At 41.2% G+C, this 20,734-nt stretch overlaps 1 long non-coding RNA gene across 1 annotated transcript; it reads left to right on the top strand.

Annotated features, from left to right (window-relative positions):
- The first annotated feature begins 15,267 nt into the window (after positions 1 to 15,267).
- On the top strand, positions 15,268 to 16,481 carry LOC123481579. Its single transcript, XR_006657198.1, has 3 exons — positions 15,268 to 15,597; positions 15,745 to 15,819; positions 16,009 to 16,481. It is a non-coding gene; the product is annotated as an uncharacterized LOC123481579 (long non-coding RNA).
- Positions 16,482 to 20,734: the final 4,253 nt, after the last annotated feature.

Raw genomic sequence — 20,734 nt, 5'->3', positions numbered from 1 at the left:
CACAGAAAAATCAACACTAGGTAACATTGGCCAATTTGCTGTGGATATCATGTGATGTATGTTTTAGCATACACTGTATGTACAAAGATGTTCAAATAAACCTAAACTTAAACTAAACCTAGCATGACGTTCCCAGGTCAGAGTTAGGTCAACAAGTTGGCAATGACCAAACTGATTTCTGTCGTTGCTCTCTCTCTCTCTCTCTCTCTCTTCTTTCTAATTCATGAAATGTAAGACTTTCACAATAGCTTAAATGACATCTTCATTCAGCTAAACGGATCTGAATGACCAAACTTCTGGTAAAATCACTAGCCCTTACTTCTGCTTTTCATTCACGGGGAATCACAATGACTAATGCAGAACTAAGTATAGAGCTTCACAAATCCCAGAGAATTAGGGTGTTTTCAAACATGAATTCAAGACATTGGTAATTTGTCTTTCACCATTTCAGGGTGCACTTCACCTAAATGATTATTATTCAACGACCACAACAACCACAAAAAACACCTTGCCCAGTGCTGTCTGAAGACAGGCCGTGCCCTGAAAGCCATGACTACCTAGTAAGCCATGACTACTTAGTACCTACACCATCGACCTGTTTCCTGTCATGCCAAGTGCACGTGTAACACAAACAGACACAGCGCCGTCTCTAAGGGAAATCAATGCAACGGGTGCATCTCAATAGTGTGAGGCAAGATGTTTCAAGATGACTATGACTTGGCAACTTTCACCTTTTATCTACAAAGCCATCTTTTCGCTCAATTCCTATCTTTGCCAAAGCTTCCTGGATGTAGCCTACAAGTGCAATCAAATCAAAGTTTAGTGGGCGCATACACAGTTTAGCAGATGTTATAGTGGGTGCAGCGAAATGCTTATGTTACTGGCTCCTAACAATGCAGTAAAATGTCAATCGAGTACACAAAAAAAAAATATATATATATAATCTTAAGTGCAGAAGAGTGCAGTCTACACACTGCAAAAAGACATCCTCCATATTCACCTTTTAGGTTAGCCTTTTTGCCCGATAAGATGTTGGGGGTGGTCGTAAGCAGCTTCCCCTAGGCCAGTGCTTCTCAATTATTTTCTGTTACGCCCCCCCCTAGGAAGAAGTAAACATTTCGCGCCCCCCAACTCTCCGCCGCGACTGTAAATAGTATAATTTGTCTATAAAATTGTTATATGTACACCTCTGCATAACATTGTATCCTTATTAACATTAAAGAAAATAAAAAAGAAAGAAATATAGATCAACTTACAACAAAGAATAACTTTATTAACATTGTGACAGAAAATACTTAAAGTGCATCAATTTGCCTGAAATTTAAAAAAAAATGCAACCCTTATTTAAACTGTAAATTTTTTTTGACCATTTGATACTGAAAAATAAAATTAAATATAATCAATAAATAATAATAAATTCAAATTGATCAGCAACATTAACTCAGGAGCACAATATATGAAACACTTTGACCTATAAAACAAAATGAATAAAACAATTTGTGCTGATTCCTCGCCTCCCACCGTAGTCACAGTGAAGCCAAGCGCTACATACGCTTCGCATATTTCCTCGTCTTAGCTTTGGGAGACTTTTGTCTCATTATCTCCGTCTCTCTCCGCCTTTCTTTTTCATCCCTGTTAAATATTTTTCCATGGTGTCTCTTAAGGGTTTGTTATCTGCACTTCATATCTCCTGCTCTGTGCTGTGTGCTCTTGTTCGGTGCAAAAAAAAACTACTCCCTGCGGCAAAAAAAAGCATGTTCCCCGGGGTCACACGCACCCCCCCTTGCATCGCTCCGAGCCCCCCCAGGGGGGCGCGCCCCACTATTTGAGAAGGACTGCCCTAGGCCAACCATACCCATATTTGGGTAGGAATTTCCCTGAAAGTTTGGGAGGGGGGAGAGGAAGGAGGGCTTAGGAAACATGTGTAGTCACCAGCACATGATCTCAAACATATCTGCTTCTATCATCACCAGTAGACCCCACCATGACACACATACACACACTCACACACATGCACAAACAGACACCAAGTACTAACCGCTGCATATTGGACATCATTATCTGGTCATGGTAGAAAAAAACAGAAGTATGGCACTTTCTAACCACAAATGTGATTTCAAAACCGAACTTGACCTTAAACCCTAGCCCTGGGTTCGGTTTGATTCAATGGACTGGGCCCGTACACATTTAGGTCTCTCTATGACTTATGGAAGAACTATCCCCCTAACCTAAATCTAACATGACTGCTACATATTCCAACACTAGAGAAATCCATAGGCCTGAATTCAACTAGGTGGCGGCATGACCATTCTTTCTTCAAAAGCTTCATTCAATAAGCACACCATGGAACCGACACATCCTGAAGTTTGCGGACGACTCTGTAATAATCAGTTTCCTTCATGCTGATGAAATTAGCCACGGTCCTGATGTTGATGATTTTGTACACTGGTGCAACAGTGCTTTCTTACAACTGAATTTGACAAAAAACAAAGATATGTGTATTGACTTCAGGCGTCAACCCCTTACCCCTCAGAACACAATCATTAGGGGCCAGGTGGTAGACACTGTAGCCAATTACAAGTATCTTGGCACCATTATTGATAAATTGAGCTTTGAGTGTAACACTGACATGTTGCGTAAGAAGGGCCAGCAAAGCCCTTTTTGTCTCAGGAAACAGGCAAAGTTCCAGGTTGACAGGACCTTGATGATTCTTTTATAAATCGTACATAGTCTGTCCTAACATTTTCTTTGATCTGTTGGGATGGTAACCTTGGTATCAAAGCTAGAAATACACTTGCTAGAATAGTGAAAGTGGTAAGTAAGATCATGGGAGTCCAGCAGAATAGTCTGTCTGACCTGTACAACAGACAAAAGGCAAGGAAGGCAGAATCCATCCTGTCTGACTGTGCCCACCCCCTACAACATGAGTTCCAGGTCCTACCCTCTAGCTCCCAGTTTAGATTCCCCACTGTTAAAGGTGCAATATGAAGAAATCGCTCCGCCATTTCCTGGTTGCAAAAATTATAATTTCAGTTTGTGACAAAACAAGCAATTGTACCATCTTTTCAGCTGTTTGAAAGTAAAATATGAAACTTATGAACGGGAAGCATAGAAATATCGCACATAAAACAGATCTACCGCTTCTTAGACTTGCTTTCAATGAGAATAACAGATCTATAACTCACATTCCTATGTGAATTTGGTCGGGTCGCCCAGAAAGTTACATATTGCAGCTTTAAGACTAACAGATACAAGCACGCCTTTACTCCTACAGTTTTACTCCTTTCCCCTACCCCTTTTGAATGCAGGGAAGAGGTAGGCTAGTCTGACGTAACTAGTTTTATTGTCCTTGGTTGTCATTGCATGGGATGATGGTGATGGTAAAGTAATCAGCATATTTTTCTGTTAAATTTTTGGTCAGCATATTTTTGATGATGATACTGATGTTTTGAGAATGTGCACAGCACACTTTATTTACCTTCAATGTAACTTTTTGTACTATTTCTGCTGCTAATGTTGATCATTAGTATTGTTAATGGGACTTGCAAACTTCCCGCTAAAGCTTTGCCATACTTCTATTATTATTAGTGTGGCTTGCGAAAGCAATTTAAATAATGTACCACTTATTTCAGACATATTATTATTATTCTTTAGCTACTCATCGAACACCATTTAACATAGAAACACCATTAATACTTTAAAACCTTTATACTTTTTTTTGCTTTTATACTTTTTTAAACTATTAAAGTTAAACTTTTTGTCCTCCTAATAAAACTTCACCCACTTAAATGGGATTTCTTCAACATTTAAAACTCCCGTGACTTCCAACATTCTATTCATTGTAAACAATGTAACGTTTCACACAAATCAGCTACTTTGACCACTTTCCCAATAAGTTAGAATAAAACGTATTGCGTATGAAACTTTGGTTTACTTGTCTGCGATTCAAATCTTATATCAGAACAGAATCATCCTTTAACAATCAAACAATAAAGCTGTTTTAGTAACCTCAACAGCTGTTTCGAGCACTTCCCCAACAACTTGGACCAAAACTTTGAAATCTTAGTCTGCTGCTTTGTAAAGCAGAGAAGTAATCAGAATCTAAATATATTCTATCAATAAGGAGATATATAGCTTTATTATTATACAGTTTATTAGGTACACCCATTTAGTACCGGGTCGGACCCCCCTTTGCATCCAGAACAGCCTGAATTCTTCGGGACATGGAAACAATGCTCAATCGGTATCAAGGGACCTAACGTGTGCCAGGAGAACATTCCCCACACCATTACACCATCTCCACCAGCCTGTACCGTCGACACCAGGCAGGATGGGGCCATGGACTCATGCTGCTTACACCAAATCCTGACTCTGCCATCAGCATGATGCAACAGGAACCGGGATTCGTCAGACCAGGCAATGTTTTTCCACTCCTCAATTGTCTAGTGTTTGTGCCCACTGAAGCCGCTTCTTCTTGTTTTTAGCTGAAAGGGGTGGAACCCGGTGTGGTTGTCTGCTGCAATAGACCATCCATGACAAGAACTGACAAGTTGTGCGTTCCGAGATGCCGTTCTGTACACCACTGTTGTACTGCGCCGTTATTTGCCTGTTTGTGGCCCGCCTGTTAGCTTGCATGATTCTTGCCATTCTCTTTCGACCTTTCATCAACAAGCTGTTTTTGCCCACACGACTGCCGCTGACCTCCTCCCTATATGCTGTCTCGTCGTTGTCGGTGATCAGGCCTACCACTGTTGTGTCATCTGCAAACTTAATGATGGTGTTGGAGTCGTGCCTGGCCATGCAGTCATGAGTGAACAGGGAGTACAGGAGGGCACTGAGCACACACCCCTGAGGGGCCCCCGTGTTGAGGATCAGCGTGGCGGATGCGTTGTTACCTACCCTTACCACCTGTAGGCGGCCCGTCAGGAAGTCCAGGGTGCAGTTGCAGAGGGAGGTGTTTAGTCCCAGGGTCCTTAGCTTAGTAATGAGCTTTGAGGGCACTATCGTGTTGAACGCTGAGCTGTAGTCAATGAATAGCATTCTCACATAGGTGTTCCTTTTGTCCAGGTGTGAAAGGGCAGTGTGTAGCGCAATAGAGATTGCATCATCTGTGGATCTGTTGGGGCGGTATGCAAATTGGAGTGGGTCTAGGGTTTCTGGGATAATGGTGTTGATGCCATGACCAGCCTTTCAAAGCACTTCATGGCTACAGACGTGAGTGCTACGGATCAGTAGTCATTTAAGCAGGTTACCTTAGTGTTCTTGGGCACAGGGACTATGGTTGTCTGCTTGAAACATGTTGGTATTACAGGCTCAGACAGGGAGAGGTTGAAAATGTCAGTGAAGACACTTGCCAGTTGGTTAGCGCATGCTCGGAGTACACGTCCTGGTAATCCGTCTGGCCCTGCGGCCTTGGGAGTGTTTACCTTTTTAATGGTCTTACTCACATCGGTTACGGAGAGTGTGATCACACAGTCGTCCGGAACAGCTGATGATCTCGTGCATATTTCAGTGTTACTTGCCTCAAAGCGAGCATAGAAGTAATTTAGCTCGTCTGGTAGACTTGTGTCACTGGCAGCTTGCGGCTGTGCTTCCCTTTGTAGTCTGTAATAGTTTGCAAGCCCTGCCACATCTGACGAGCATCGGAGCCGGTGTAGTACGATTCGATCTTAGTCCTGTATTGACACTTTGCCTGTTTGATGGTTCGTCGGAGGGCATAGCAGGATTTCTTATAAGCTTCCGGGTTAGAGTCCCGCTCCTTGAAAGTGGCAGCTCTACCCTTCAGCTCAGTGCGGATGTTGCCTGTAATCCATGGCTTCTGGTTGGGGTATGTACGTACAGTCACTGTGGGGACGACGTCATCGATGCACATATTGATGAAGCCAGTGACTGATGTGGTGTACTCCTCAATGCTAGTTAAGGATGCTATAGTTATCACGTTTCACATTGGATTTATTAACTACATAAGGTAAGTTGTGTTTTTATTTGAATTCTGGTGCCAAAACAAACTTGTTAGCTAGCTAGCTAGCTAGCTCTGGTCCAACGTTAAGCCAACTCTTGGAAGTTCAAAGACATTGAAAGTTCCTTCATAGAAGCCGCTCCTCCATAGGTATAATTCTGTGTCATAACAAGATGCCCAGCGCTTCAAGCCAAGCCTCCTCCTCCAGCCTCTCTCACTCTGTTCCCACCCGCAAAATTTCAGTTGCATCTCGTGTCCTACACTTGTCTGTCCATGGCATGTAAACAACTATAGCTTGCCTGCTCCATAGCAAGCTGCTCTATCCGCACAGATTGGCAAAATAATTTAATGTTGAGCTAAATGTAAAAAAATATACATTTCAGAGGTTTAAAAATGAACAGAAAGGAACGATTTAAATGTTACTCTTTTTTTAAAAACCGGTTCAGAACTTTTATTTTGCTGGTCGAACAGTGGAACGGAACGAAATTAATCTCTCAGAACATGAGTGTTTTTAACCCTTTACACCCTGCAGGCATTTGTGTGGGTGTGGGCACACACCAATCAGAGTGCTGAATTTGCCTTCATGTTGAAAGAGCCTGAGTACTGACTGCTCTCGTGAACTCTCATTCTGCCACTGAGTCATTACTTAAGAACTACAGATGTATCACACACATCAAGTCTTAACTGCATGTGAAAATGTAATGGGAAGCATTTGCTCCATTGTTAGGAGTGTAGCTTTAAAGCCGAGATCCGCATTAGCGAAACAGCACCACTGGCCGCCCCAGGTGCATTTGTTATGGTTTTGTTTTGTTTTTGAAAAGGAGATGTGTAAATGTAAAAATTACAAATTAAACTAGTACACAGGGCTGTAACCAGGGTTTGAGTTTTAGTGAGGTCCGGAATTGTTTTATTTTTATACAATAAAAAATTGATAAAATGCCATTTGGAGAACAGAAAAACAAATGCAAAAATTACCCCATCCGTTATCACCTTGGCTGCTGTAGGTTCATTCACCTGAGTGGATCTACAAACACATAGCCTATTAACTTGATACAATTGTAATGTTATACACCCGAAATGGGGGAAATATGATAAATGATTCACACTGACACCTAGCAGCAGCAACTGTTCAGTCAGTTTTAATGATAAATTACATAAAATCATCATCTATTTTCGCAAATTACATAGCGTTCACATTTGTATTCCTAGGCATGACTAATCAAGCTCTACACAAACAGACATCGATGGAGCACACAGATTATCGTATTATCACATTCACATTAATTATTAGAATATTACTTACGATTCTGTACTATATATCAGTGATGTTGTGGTAGAAAAAAAAACGTGGGTAATGGGTAAACTATAAACTCCAGTGGGCGATCGAGATAAGACAAAAAACCACCGATAAAAACATTTTTAGAACTGTATTGTTGCCATTTTGATTGCATAGGGAATATAGGCCATGTGGAGATGTTCATATTCAAACATATCTTATTTTTATGTTCCTAACTTGTTTGATAAGATTAGTACAGATTTTATCAGGGGACCCCCGCCATGGGGCCCGACCCCAAGTTTGGGAACCACTGTACTAACCTCTCTCTCTGCTTGCTTCCTTGCTCTCACTGTCTCCTCTGCTTTCTCCTGCATGCCTGCCTAAGCCTCACCGCTGAGCACCACATCACTGTCTAAGTAGCCTGTAAAGCAAAGGTTATTATGATAACTTTGCCTATTTTTTGCTCCTGCCCGGTAGAGCTCCGTTTAACGTTGGTTTCTTACTTAATCCTTCTAGCTGGCTTAGTAATACTAGCCACAGCACTCATTCAGCGAGAGTCAATTTTTTTCCCCGGGATGTCTATAGACATGGCAGAGTCGTGGGACGGTTTTAAAATTGCTTTTTGTCCGGCATCTCGCAAACACACTGTCAGCAGTGTCTCTAGTTGCCTACTTGAACCGACTCCGAGCTGGGGTAGTTCGTTTCACGTCTCAGGCTCTCAGCCTGTGCCGCAAGAGGGCGGAGTTAGCTGTATAAGAGAGAGAATGTGCTGCTAAAAAGGCAAATCCGGGAGGCCAATCCAGGTTTCCTCATATCTATCAGAACCTTAAAGTCTTTAAAGACTAAACAGAACATTGTGGGGCTCTGGCCTTGTGCTAGGACTCTGAAATGCTGATGCAGCTTTAATTAGGGGTCATAGCACCATTCCTAGCACATTTTTTACTAAACAGTATGTTGTAAATCGTATGTAGTACGATTAGTACACAGTATGTCGTTTTAGTAAGCAGTGGGCAAGACAGATTTAGGACACGGCCTCTGTACTAGTCTTAAGACCGTTTGTATGGGAATAGTCATTGCTTTCCAAGATGGCCGCTCCACCTAGGGCTAACGGCCACTTCCGATTTGTCAAATTTGATTAAACTCGCCAGGATTGTAGAATCCACCAACAGTAACTGGCACTACTATTATACCTACTTCTACCACAGTCACTACTACTTCATGGCTACAGTCACTAAATAATACTATCCCACTACTATTTATAATACAGTCACTAAAGACAACTATCCCACTACTATTTGTAATACAGTCACTAAAGACAACTATCCCACTACTATTTATAATACAGTCACTAAAGACAACTATCCCACTACTATTTATAATACAGTCACTACTATACTAGCTTTAATTCTTCAACACTATCCTCTAACAATTTCAACTTCTTCCACTACCACAAAAATAATTTTAAACAACTGAAGAAAGTCAAAATGTTTCTTAATGGAAAATTACACTACTTTAAACACTTTCTCAAAACGTTAGACAAAAAGTTAAAGCGTATGCATATGATATCTTTCTCTGCTACTCAAATCTGAAATCTGAACATGAATACACTGCTCAAAACAATAAAAGGAACACTTAAACAACACAATGTAACTCCAAGTCAATCACACTTCTGTGAAATCAAACTGTCCACTTAGGAAGCAACACTGATTGACAATAAATGTCACATGCTGTTGTGCAAATGGAATAGACAACAGGTGGAAATTATAGGCAATTAGCAAGACACCCCCAATAAAGGAGTGGTTCTGCAGGTGGTGACCACAGACCACTTCTCAGTTCCTATGCTTCCTGGCTGATGTTTTGGTCACTTTTGAATGCTGGCGGTGCTTTCACTCTAGTGGTAGCATGAGACGGAGTCTACAACCCACACAAGTGGCTCAGGTAGAGCAGCTCATCCAGGATGGCACATCAATGCGAGCTGTGGCAAGAAGGTTTGCTGTGTCTGTCAGCGTAGTGTCCAGAGCATGGAGGCGCTACCAGGAGACAGGCCAGTACATCAGGAGACGTGGAGGAGGCCATAGGAGGGCAACAACCCAGCAGCAGGACCGCTACCTCCGCCTTTGTGCAAGGAGGAGCAGGAGGAGCACTGCCAGAGCCCTGCAAAATGACCTCCAGCAGGCCACAAATGTGCATGTGTCTGCTCAAACGGTCAGAAACAGACTCCATGAGGGTGTTATGAGGGCCCGACGTCCACAGGTGGGGGTTGTGCTTACAGCCCAACACCGTGCAGGACGCTTTGGCATTTGCCAGAGAACACCAAGATTGGCAAATTCGCCACTGGTGCCCTGTGCTCTTCACAGATGAAAGCAGGTTCACACTGAGCACATGTGACAGACGTGACAGAGTCTGGAGACGCCGTGGAGAACGTTCTGCTGCCTGCAACATCCTCCAGCATGACCGGTTTGGCAGTGGGTCAGTCATGGTGTGGGGTGGCATTTCTTTGGGGGGCCGCACAGCCCTCCATGTGCTCGCCAGAGGTAGCCTGACTGCCATTAGGTACCGAGATGAGATCCTCAGACCCCTTGTGAGACCATATGCTGGTGCGGTTGGCCCTGGGTTCCTCCTAATGCAAGACAATGCTAGACCTCATGTGGCTGGATTGTGTCAGCAGTTCCTGCAAGAGGAAGGCATTGATGCTATGGACTGGCCCGCCCGTTCCCCAGACCTGAATCCAATTGAGCACATCTGGGACATCATGTCTCGCTCCATCCAACAACGTCACGTTGCACCACAGACTGTCCAGGAGTTGGTGGATGCTTTAGTCCAGGTCTGGGAGGAGATCCCTCAGGAGACCATCCGCCACCTCATCAGGAGCATGCCCAGGCATTGTAGGGAGGTCATACAGGCACGTGGAGGCCACACACACTACTGAGCCTCATTTTGACTTGTTTTAAGGACATTACATCAAAGTTGGATCAGCCTGTAGTGTGGTTTTCCACTTTAATTTTGAGTGTGACTCCAAATCCAGACCTCCATGGGTTGATACATTTGATTTCCATTGATAATTTTTGTGTGATTTTGTTGTCAGCACATTCAACTATGTAAAGAAAAAAGTGTTTAATAAGATAATTTCATTCATTCAGATCTAGGATGTGTTATTTTAGTTTTCCATAAAAAATTTTGAGCAGTGTTTATTCTCCCAATCAAACAGCTGTTTTAGTAACTGCATCAACAACTTTTCTTCAGGTTTTTGAAACTGCCGGTTTGACCAGGGGTGAGCTTTTTCAGAAAGCCTGTGGTTCACACAAATGAGCACATTGTCATAGACACTCCACAAAAAATGTATGAGAGTGCTAGGGACTTCTGTCCAGCAGAGGACAGTTTGCCTTTGAGCTACGGGTCACGAACAGTCATGTGACTTCGTCGGTAACCTCGTCCTCAGGTGGAATTGTTTGGGAATGAAAACTTTGTTGGTGACACTTCCCTGGTTACTATAGCAAAATGTGGTCAAGTTGGTCTCTTACTGCACATCAGTGATCATTGCTAGACAACCATTGTCAGGTCTTGTCATAGAGTTTCACTCAAATTTAAGTCAAAACTGTAAGTCGGCCACTCAGAAACATTCACTGTCATCTTAGTAAGAAACTCCAGTGTAGATTTTGCCTTGTGTTTTAGGTTTTTGTCCTGCTGAAAGGTGAATTCATGTCCCGGTGTCTAGTGGAAAGCAGACTGAACCAGGTTTTCCTCTAGGATTTTGCCTGTGCTTAGCTCCATTATGTTAATGTTTTTACCTGAAAAACTCCCCAGTCCTTCAGGATTACAAGCATTCCCATAACATGATGCAGCCACCAATATGCTTGAAAATATGGACAGTGGTACTCAATAATGTGTTGTATTGAATTTGTCCCAAACATAACACTTTGTATTCAAGACAAAAAGTTAATTGCTTTGCCACATTTTTTGCTGTATTACTTTAGTGCCATGTTGCAAACAGGATGCATGTTTTGGAATATTTTTGTTCTGTACAAGCTTCCTTTTCACTTTGTCAATTAGGTTAGTATTGTGGAGTAACTATAATGGTGAACCATCTTCAGTTTTCTATCACAGCCATTGAACTCTGTAACTATTTTAAAGTCACCATTGGCCTCATGGTGAAATCCTTGAGCGGTTTCCTTCCTCTCCGGCAACTGAGTTAGGAAGGACGCCTGTATCTTTGTAGTGACTGGGTATATTGATACACCATCCAAAGTGTAATTAATAGCTTCACCATGCTCAAAAGGATATTCAATGTCTGCTTTTTTATTTTTACCCATCTACCAATAGGTGCCCTTCTTTGCGAGGCATTGGAAAACCTCCCTGGTCTTTGTGGTTGAATCTGTGTTTGAAATGCACTGGTCAACAGGGACCTTATGGATAATTGTATGTGTGGGGTACAGAGATTATGTAGTCATATAAAAATCATGTTAAACACTATTATTGCACACAGAGTGAGTCCATGCAATTTATTGTGTGACTTGTTAAGCAAATTTGTACTCCTGAACGTATTTAGGCTTGCCATAAAAGGGGTTGAATACTTATTGACTCAAGACATTTCAGCTTTTCATGTTTCATTAATTTGCAAAAATTTCAAAAAACATAATTCCACTTTGACATTATGGGGTATTGTGTGTAGGCCAGTGAAAAAAATCTCAATTTAATCCATTTTAAATTCAGGCTGTAACACAACAAAATGTGGAAAAAGTAAAGGGGTGTGAATACTTTCTGACGGCACTGAACCACTGTTACCAAAGAAAACAATACTAAAGCACACATTTACCAGTAAAATAAAAAAAATGCGTTGATATTTTCATTTTTAAGCAATTCATACATTCTAATTTTTTGGTTGCTAGAGACACGACCCAGTTGTTCGTTCGATTAGTTTGATATTTATGGACGCAACCCAGTTGTTCATTCTATATGTTCCGTTGCCATGCTCGCTGGCAACGTAATCTTGCTTGCTAGCCATCCAACTAGCTACAGCTATCACAGTCACGACCTCTGTAGCCAGAATAACAGCAAAGTAGCTGCATTTAAAATTTGTTTAAGCTGGGTTTTTTTTTACATTCATTTGGATACATCCATAACAATGAGCTGATTATGCCCAATTTTGCCTGGCATGGTGCCTTCCCATCAGGACACTCGCCATTACGAGGAGATCACATTGCATATCAAACACTAGGCTGGAAGCTAGATAAATAGTTTGTTTTTAGCAAACCTGCCAATATGACAAACAAATTCAAAAATAGAAGATTCTGAAAACAGCTAGTCATACTAGAAATGTAAGGTGGGAGGATTTGACAGCATTGCATCACTTACGTTATGACTACAGTAGGGACCGGAGAAATTCATGTTCGTCATTCACAACGTTAGGTCATCAGATGCTTCAAAAAATATGTCTCTGCAAAAACAAATCAATAGCTAACTAGCTAGCAAAAAATGGTTCATTGGACCTGCGTTTACAATGTATTAAATTTCATTTTTTGTGCTTATTCATTTAGCTTTCTGTAACTTTGTAGCAAGTACAGTCTGCATGTGTAGGCCCATTTGCAAGGTGTCCCGATATATTTTCCAACTGTCCTGATATATCTTCCAACTGTCCCGTTATCTGGTTTAAATGTCCATTCTAGAATGCCCTTCTAGCCTATCAGAAACCAGTATTCAACAATGCTGTGGTATAAATATGTTAATTACAAACAAGAAACACTTTTCAAATGAGAAAACAGAAATCCGCATAGGGTTTAAAAAAAGGACTTGCGCCAGACATAGCATTTTCCTTGATTGCCAAAAAGCTCAATTTTAGTCTCATCTGACCAGAGTACCTTTTTTTCTTTAAGCAATGGCTTTTTTCTGGCAACTCTTCCATAAAGCCCAGCTCTGTGGAGTGTATGGCTTAAAGTGGTCCTATGGACAGATACTCCAATCTCCGCTGTGGAGCTTTATAGCTCCTTCAGGGTTATCTTTGGTCTCTTTGTTGCCTCTGATTAATGCCCTCCTTGCCTGGGCTGTGGGTTTTGGTGGGTGGCCCTCTCTTGGCAGGTTTGTTGTGGTGCCATATTCTTTCAATTTTTCTGATATTTTTTTATAACCCAACCCTGATCTGTACTTCTCCACAACTTTGTCCCTGACCTGTTTGGAGAGCTCCTTGGTCTTCATGGTGCCACTTGCTTGGTGGTGCCCCTTGCTTAGTGGTGTTGCAGACTCTGGGGCCTTTCAGAACAGGTGTATATATACTGAGATCATATGACCGATCATGTGACACTTAGATTGCACACAGGTGGACTTTATTTCACAAATTATGTGACTTCTGAAGGTAATTGGTTGCACCAGATCTTATTTAGGGGCTTCATAGCAAAGGGGGTGAATACATATGCACGCACTACTTTTCCGTTATTTATTTTGTATAATTTTTTTAAACAAGTTATTTTTTTTATTTCACTTAACCAATTTTGACTATTTTGTGTATGTCCATTACATGAAATCCAAATAAAAATCAATTTAAATTACAGGTTGTAATGCAACAAAATAGGAAAAACACCAAGGGGGATGAATACTTTTGCAAGGCACTGTATATCTGTCATTGCATTTCATTGTGTACTGTAGTCAGGATTTTGTTTCCTGCCATTAGCTTAAAGCTACAGTCTGCAATTGGTGCATCAATTTTTTTTCTATATGTACAGCCATTGATTCTTGGCACATGGTTAAAACTTCTAAATGATTTTGCTCTCATGGATGGTTTGTCCTTTCATCCATAGCTCTGTCTATGAATGTGAGTGTGGTTACATTACTTCATGTTGAATATTTACATTATGATTGACCAAATTTGGCCTTTTCTTTCCTAACAGCTCTAAAGGATAATCCACACAATCAGACAAAATCATGTCATGCACATTTCCAGCACATTCAATAAATGTGCTTTGTTTATAACTTCAAGTAGATTCAAATTCAACTCTTGACTTGACTGTCCCCCTGGGGGCAGAGGTGCTCAGAGGGAAGGGGTGCCCCTCTCCTGCCAGTGGGTCCCTCTGCCTACTGATCCCCCTCCAGCCCAGAGAGGACTTCAAGAACATCCTGCTGTCATTCAAACCGTTGTGATAAAATAGTTCTTATTAAATTCATTTAAAACTTCACCAATGCCTCCTTGTCTTCTGCACTCTATTATTACAGTTTTCATATACTGTGGTATGTAGGAGAATGTATAAAAGTCTAGTAGTCTGAGTGTAGTTACTTCTGATGAAATGTGTGATCGAACTGCCCCAAAATCCAAAGTAATAAGGTTGATATAGTAGTCTATCAAAGTAATCAGAATAATTTTACCAAATTTAATTTTGTCTGTATTTAACTGCTTCGCTTAAGTAAAACGTTTTAAACTTCCACTACCACAAAAATACTTTTAAAGAGTTAAAGCAAGTCCCACAGTTTTTCTTTATGGAAAATTACCATCTAGTTTATATTCATATTGATGGCTGTCAACCCATGACTGATGCACTAGCGTTGTATGTACTACCTTTGTATTCAGTATCATTGTGGTTCATGTGGGTCTTTTATATGTTTTTACGTCTCATGTGCTCCTTGCTGCAAAACCAATTGCTCTCTGGGACAAATAAAGTTAAAACTTGAACTTGAAACTTGGTCTTAATTATGCAATCTTTATTGGAAATGTCTGACTAAGCAGAAGCACCCCAGTCGCCCCAGCAAACCTCTTCCCCACTCTAAAATAATTAACAAAAAATAAAACAGAGATCCGGACAGACTAGATCCAGTTCCTCATTTTAGTTTTTAAAAGCTGAGGCTCTGGTCAGGAGAGATCAGTCATCTCCTCTCCTCTAGCCGGTTCTAGCCTTCTGAATCAGTCAAGAACACAACAAAACATCTCGATAGCAACCATGCAGCTGTGCTACGGACCAATGGCGTGCCTCGCTCTCTTCCTCTTGTTAACGGCCACTGGCACTGGTAAGTAGTCTACTCCTGTAGTGAATTGTGGGGGTATAGCCCTTGCAGGACTTGAACCAACAACATTGCATCTGTTCATCCAACAAATAATATATTATGCCAAGAGATCTCAAACCCTTGGAAAATGTATGGGTGTAGCCCTAATATGTATGTGTGTTATTAACTCTGTAAATGAGATATTACAAATATGCTGTACAGGGGAAGTTAAGACTGGGGTGGTGGTTGTGGGTTAAAAATGTTGAATATGCTTCTTTAACTCTTCAGAAGCAGACAAGGTGCACAACTGTTGCACAGAGGTCTCCAGGCAGAAGATCACCGTTCCTATCATCGGAGCCAGACTACAGAAAAATAATCCTCCCTGTGTCAAGGCTGTCATGTAAGAACCTCCCATCCCTACTAGCACAGAACATAGAACGTCACAAATGAAATGTTTAGGCCTACTTTGACCATCTGCATCCAGATGAATGAGTAAGGACGAGATTAGGACAGTTGTCTAAATGTTGTCATCTTGGGTTCCACACAGATTCGAGACTGAAGATGGAGAGATTTGCAGCCACTGGAAAGAGGCCTGGGTTCGACACACATTCATTCAGCTGGAGTAAGTCATCAATTCATATACATCGTGTAATACTCACTGTAGGCTAACTCAGTTATACTCTCCAGTTACATGGCTGGCTAGAGTAAGTGACCTGCACAAGGACCTGTACAAGGGCCAGAGGAGAAGACAGAATGTAAAAGACAGACATGGTTGAAGTTGAAATGCTAACGATGCTGCTATTTCTTCTAGAATGGCCAGAAGGTCACTGAATACACAGAACACCACCAGCACCTCCCCGTAGAGGACACTACTACTTATTCTTCTTGTTTATCAATCATCACCAACATCGTCACTGGCTGAACTTGAGGGATAGCATTGTTTAAACCTGTAATTTAAATGATCAACCTTTAAATTATGTTATTTATGCTAATGAAGGTATAATTTAACCCATTTAAATATTGTGTGAAAAACGGGTGTATTTATTATTTATTTATTGCCAGTTTAAGTATTTATTGGATGTTGTATGTGTGTGTAGAGGGCTATGTATGAATTGCGGTTTGATATATGCTTTTAACATTAAATTAATTCCTGTGATGTATATGTATATCAAACTGGTTTAAAAACAAAACAGCCTATTTAAGCTCCAATGGAGAATTGAAGACGTAAGAATTGATGCCACAAAATATTTTGTACTACATAAACAATATTTTCCATTAATAGTGCACTTGAATCCCTTGTTATCCTTTCTTATAATCTCTCAGTCATTGAGGTATTCTGTATGTTGTAAATTCACAATTTTGCATGGATGAATAGGCTTTATTCCATTCATTCATTTTCTGCTGTTGTTCCTCACTTTGGCTGCACCTCTTCTTATGGATCGTTGCCGCCATCTGGGGGATTCAACCTAGCATTGCAGTTTCAGCCTTCATGTTGATTGATATGTTTGACATTAGCTAGGTTTCCATCCAACTGGCAACAGATTTTCATGTGAAAATTCTAAAATCCGCATTAAAACAATATGCGTATTTTTCCACAAGATATGGGTTTCCATCAAATTTACTTGTATAAAAAGCGGTGCGTGATGACGTAGGCACATAAAAATATGTTAAATGGGTTTCCGTCGCATTTTCAACTCTGATGGATTTGTCAACATTTGACGTTATGTAGCGAGTGTGCCCACTCTGGTATTGGCACGTGCGCGGGTAGGTCAGCCTACATGATGAGATGATTAAAGACAAAATAGAGATTAATTTTATTTGTCAAACGGCAGCCAAGCATCTATGATCATGTCTCCAGAATAAGACCCTCGATATTTATTGGAAAGGTGCATCAATATTGAGCTCATAACCTTGCACTTTCACCAGCCTGCGAAATTCATAATCTATTTCATCTGTGGCCTAATAAACTGCATGCTTTCTCGACGAGTCCTAGTGGGATAACCACACACCATATCATCACGTGACTCCAAATTTACTTCGATATGATGGTTATTATATCAATATTTGCGCATAAAGACATTTCCACCTCGCATAATAGATTTTACGACACAAACGAGACAAAAAGAGCATTTAAAACATTTACCGAAACTTCCTGTTTCCAAAACAACTGTCATTATTATTATTTTTTTATATATATAGGGTATGACTAACATCTTTAGTATGACTTTACTAGCATAAAAACTGGATGGAAACGTGGTTATTTACACACCGATTTTAAATTGTTGTGAGACAGATTATCTGACTGAATTATAGGGGAATTCAATATGGTGGACGCCCCAAAATATGCTTTGACCCAGATATAGCTGCAGGAAGTAGTTTGGGGGTGGAGGTGCAGCGATGTAATTGTTTTATTACGAAATAGCCAGTGCAGCTGTCTTCGCTTCACATGTAAGCAGGAGTGAAGTGATGGGGGAGCCCGAGGGACCTCACGTTCTTCAATTTGAGAATACATGGAACATGTATTCTGATAAATTCTAAATAAAATATATTTAATCACCACAAAAATGTCATGCAAAACGACAGAATTACAAACCAAATAAGTATGTAGGCTACAGCAGCCAGAGTTAGGTAAATTGTGGTTTCTTCCGTCTTCTCTCTGGCGAATGATAACTGGAGCCTACATGTGTGCACTGCAGAGGCCCGTTGGAGGTTTGACAACTTCAGAACGTAGCATTATTTTTACAAAATTGCACCATGTCTGCCATGATATTCATAAAACTCCACCGAGCTACTGTTGCGCAGTGGAACCCAGAACGATATGTGACCACTTGAGAGCCTGACCCTTTCTGGAAGTTGCTGTAGCCCTGCTTGAGATATTTAGCCTATGTTGGCTATTGTTTGAGACGCAGGGAGCGTTCTAGCTTGGTAGGCTATGGCAGGGTGGGAAATTGGAAATGTCAATTGGGCCAAGTTGAAGGTAATAATGCATTTAGTTTATAGTTTATTGAGATCTATGAATACACCACACCAAATGCTTGATTTTATGGCTGTTTTAAAATACATTTCTTGCAATTCTATGTAGTAGCCTAATGATTTATGTTCACAACTTGGTCAATTGATTTGATGATTAAATAAATTATATTAATTGATAGTTCACCCCGCTGTTTTCTTTTATTCTGTAGTAAGGTATATTGTAACCATGTGTTCAAGCTAATCAAATCAAAGCTGTCCTTTTAGAGCCACAAAGGGCGTTCCAACTGTTTAAAATAACACTAATTTCTAATAAGATTTTAGGATGGTTAGCTGAAGCTGAATAGTCAAAAAAATGTATCATGCTCCAAAACTATGCTTTGATTGAAATGAAATACACAAAAAGGCTAATAGTTTGTTAACATCATCTGCTCTAATTCGCTCACGAAACCGTAATTCAATTAGATCGAAATGCATAGGCTATTCCCATTAAACTGATTGAGCTCAATCAAATGATTGGCATGGAGGTGCAGTTTCACTGGTAAAATGTGAATAATTATCATTCATGATTGACACTGATGATGGCCTATAGGTATGCCTAAATTCGTGTTTGAGGGTATTAAAAATATACATTTTTATTGAGACAATATATGTGTGGGCATAGGAATACATTGCAATTGGAGGATGCATTTTATGCATATTTTATAACAGGGATCACCAACCCTGTTCCTGGAGAGCTACCATCCTGTAGGATTTAATTCCAACCCTAATCTAGCGCACCTGAATCTAATAATTAGCTGGTTTATAAAATTAATGGGGTTAGTTACAACTTGGGTTGGAGTGAAACCCTACAGGACGGTAGAACTCCAGGAACAGGTTTGGAGAGCACTGTAATGATAGGCTATTTACTAGGCTACATCTGTCGGTACAAACTTTGATTGAGGAAATGATTTTTGCGCTCCCTCATCTAGAAAAATAGCCCTACACCACTGCAAGTAAGATTTATGGTAGGTATGTAGCCGGTGGTGTCTGTATGCTGCATGTGTTCCCCGCTGGCTTCATCCATCTGAGCAGAAGCCAAAATGCAACCTTCCTGTGCTCATTACGAACTAGGTAAATAAAGGACCTTGAATGACAGCACCATGGACAACTCCTCCATTCACCCGGAGACTTCGGGCCGCTATTTTGATCTGCCGCTGACGACGTTTTAGCCTTCTCCATTTACATTGTCAGAGCCTCCACTTGGATGAGCCTACACCAGGGGTAGTCAACTCTCACCCTACGAGGTCTGGAGCCTGCTGGTTTTCTGTTCTACCTGATAATTAATTGCACCCACCTGGTGTGCCAGGTCTAAATCATTCCCCGATTAGAGGGAAACAATGAAAACAAACACTGGCGCTGGCTTGGAGGTCCAGAGTAGAGTTCGGGGGGCCTACAGTCGTGGTCAAAAGTTTTGAGAATGACAAGTATTGGTCTTCACAAAGTTCGCTGCTTCAGTGTTATGATATATTTTTGTCAGATGTTACTATGGTATACTGAAGTATAATTACAAGCATTCCATAAGTGTCAAAGGCTTTTATTGACACTTACTTTAAGTTTATGCAAAGAGTCAATATTTGCAGTGTTGACCCTTCTTTTTCAAGACCTCTGCAATCCGCCCTGGCATGCTGTCAATTAACTTCTGGGCCACATCCTGACTGATGGCAGCCCATTCTTGCATAATCAATGCTTGGAGTTTGTCAGAATTTGTGGGTTTTTGTTTGTCCACCCGCCTCTTGAGGATTGACCACAAGTTCTCAATGGGTTTAAGGTCTGGAGAGTTTCCTGGCCATGGACCCAACATGTCGATGTTATGTTCCCCGAGCCACTTAGTTATCACTTTTGCCTTATGGCAAGGTGCTCCATCATGCTGGAAAAGAAATTGTTAGTCACCAAACTGTTTTTGGATGGTTGGGAGAAGTTGCTCTCTGAGGATGTGTTGGTACCATTCTTTATTCATGGCTGTGTCTCCCGAGTGGCGCAGTGGTCTAAGGCACTGCATCGCCACTAGAGATCCTGGTTCGAATCCAGGCTCTGTCGTAGCAGGCCGCGACCGGGAGACCCATGGGGCGGCGCACAATTGGCCCAGCGTCGTCCAGGGTAGGGGAGGGAATGGCCGGCAGGGATGTAGCTCAGTTGGTAGAGCATGGCATTTGCAACGCCAGGGTTGTGGGTTCGATTCCAGTATGAAAAAAATAAATAATGTATGCACTCACTAACTGTAAGTCGCTCTGGATAAGAGCATCTGCTAAATGACTAAAATGTAAATGTGTTCTTAGGCAAAATTGTGAGTGAGCCCACTCCCTTGGCTGAGAAGCAACCCCACACATGAATGGTCTCAGGATGCTTTACTGTTGGCATGACACAGGACTGATGGTAGCGCTCACCTTGTCTTCTCCGGACAAGGTGTTTTCCGGATGCCCCAAACAATCAGAAAGGGGATTCATCAGAGAAAATGACTTTACCCCAGTCCTCAGCAGTCCAATCCCTGTACCTTTTGCAGAATATCAGTCTGTCCCTGATGTTTT

Source organism: Coregonus clupeaformis, chromosome 21 (assembly GCF_020615455.1).
Source record: "Coregonus clupeaformis isolate EN_2021a chromosome 21, ASM2061545v1, whole genome shotgun sequence".
NCBI lineage: Eukaryota > Metazoa > Chordata > Actinopteri > Salmoniformes > Salmonidae > Coregonus > Coregonus clupeaformis.
This window is presented reverse-complemented; position numbering and strand designations above follow the sequence as displayed.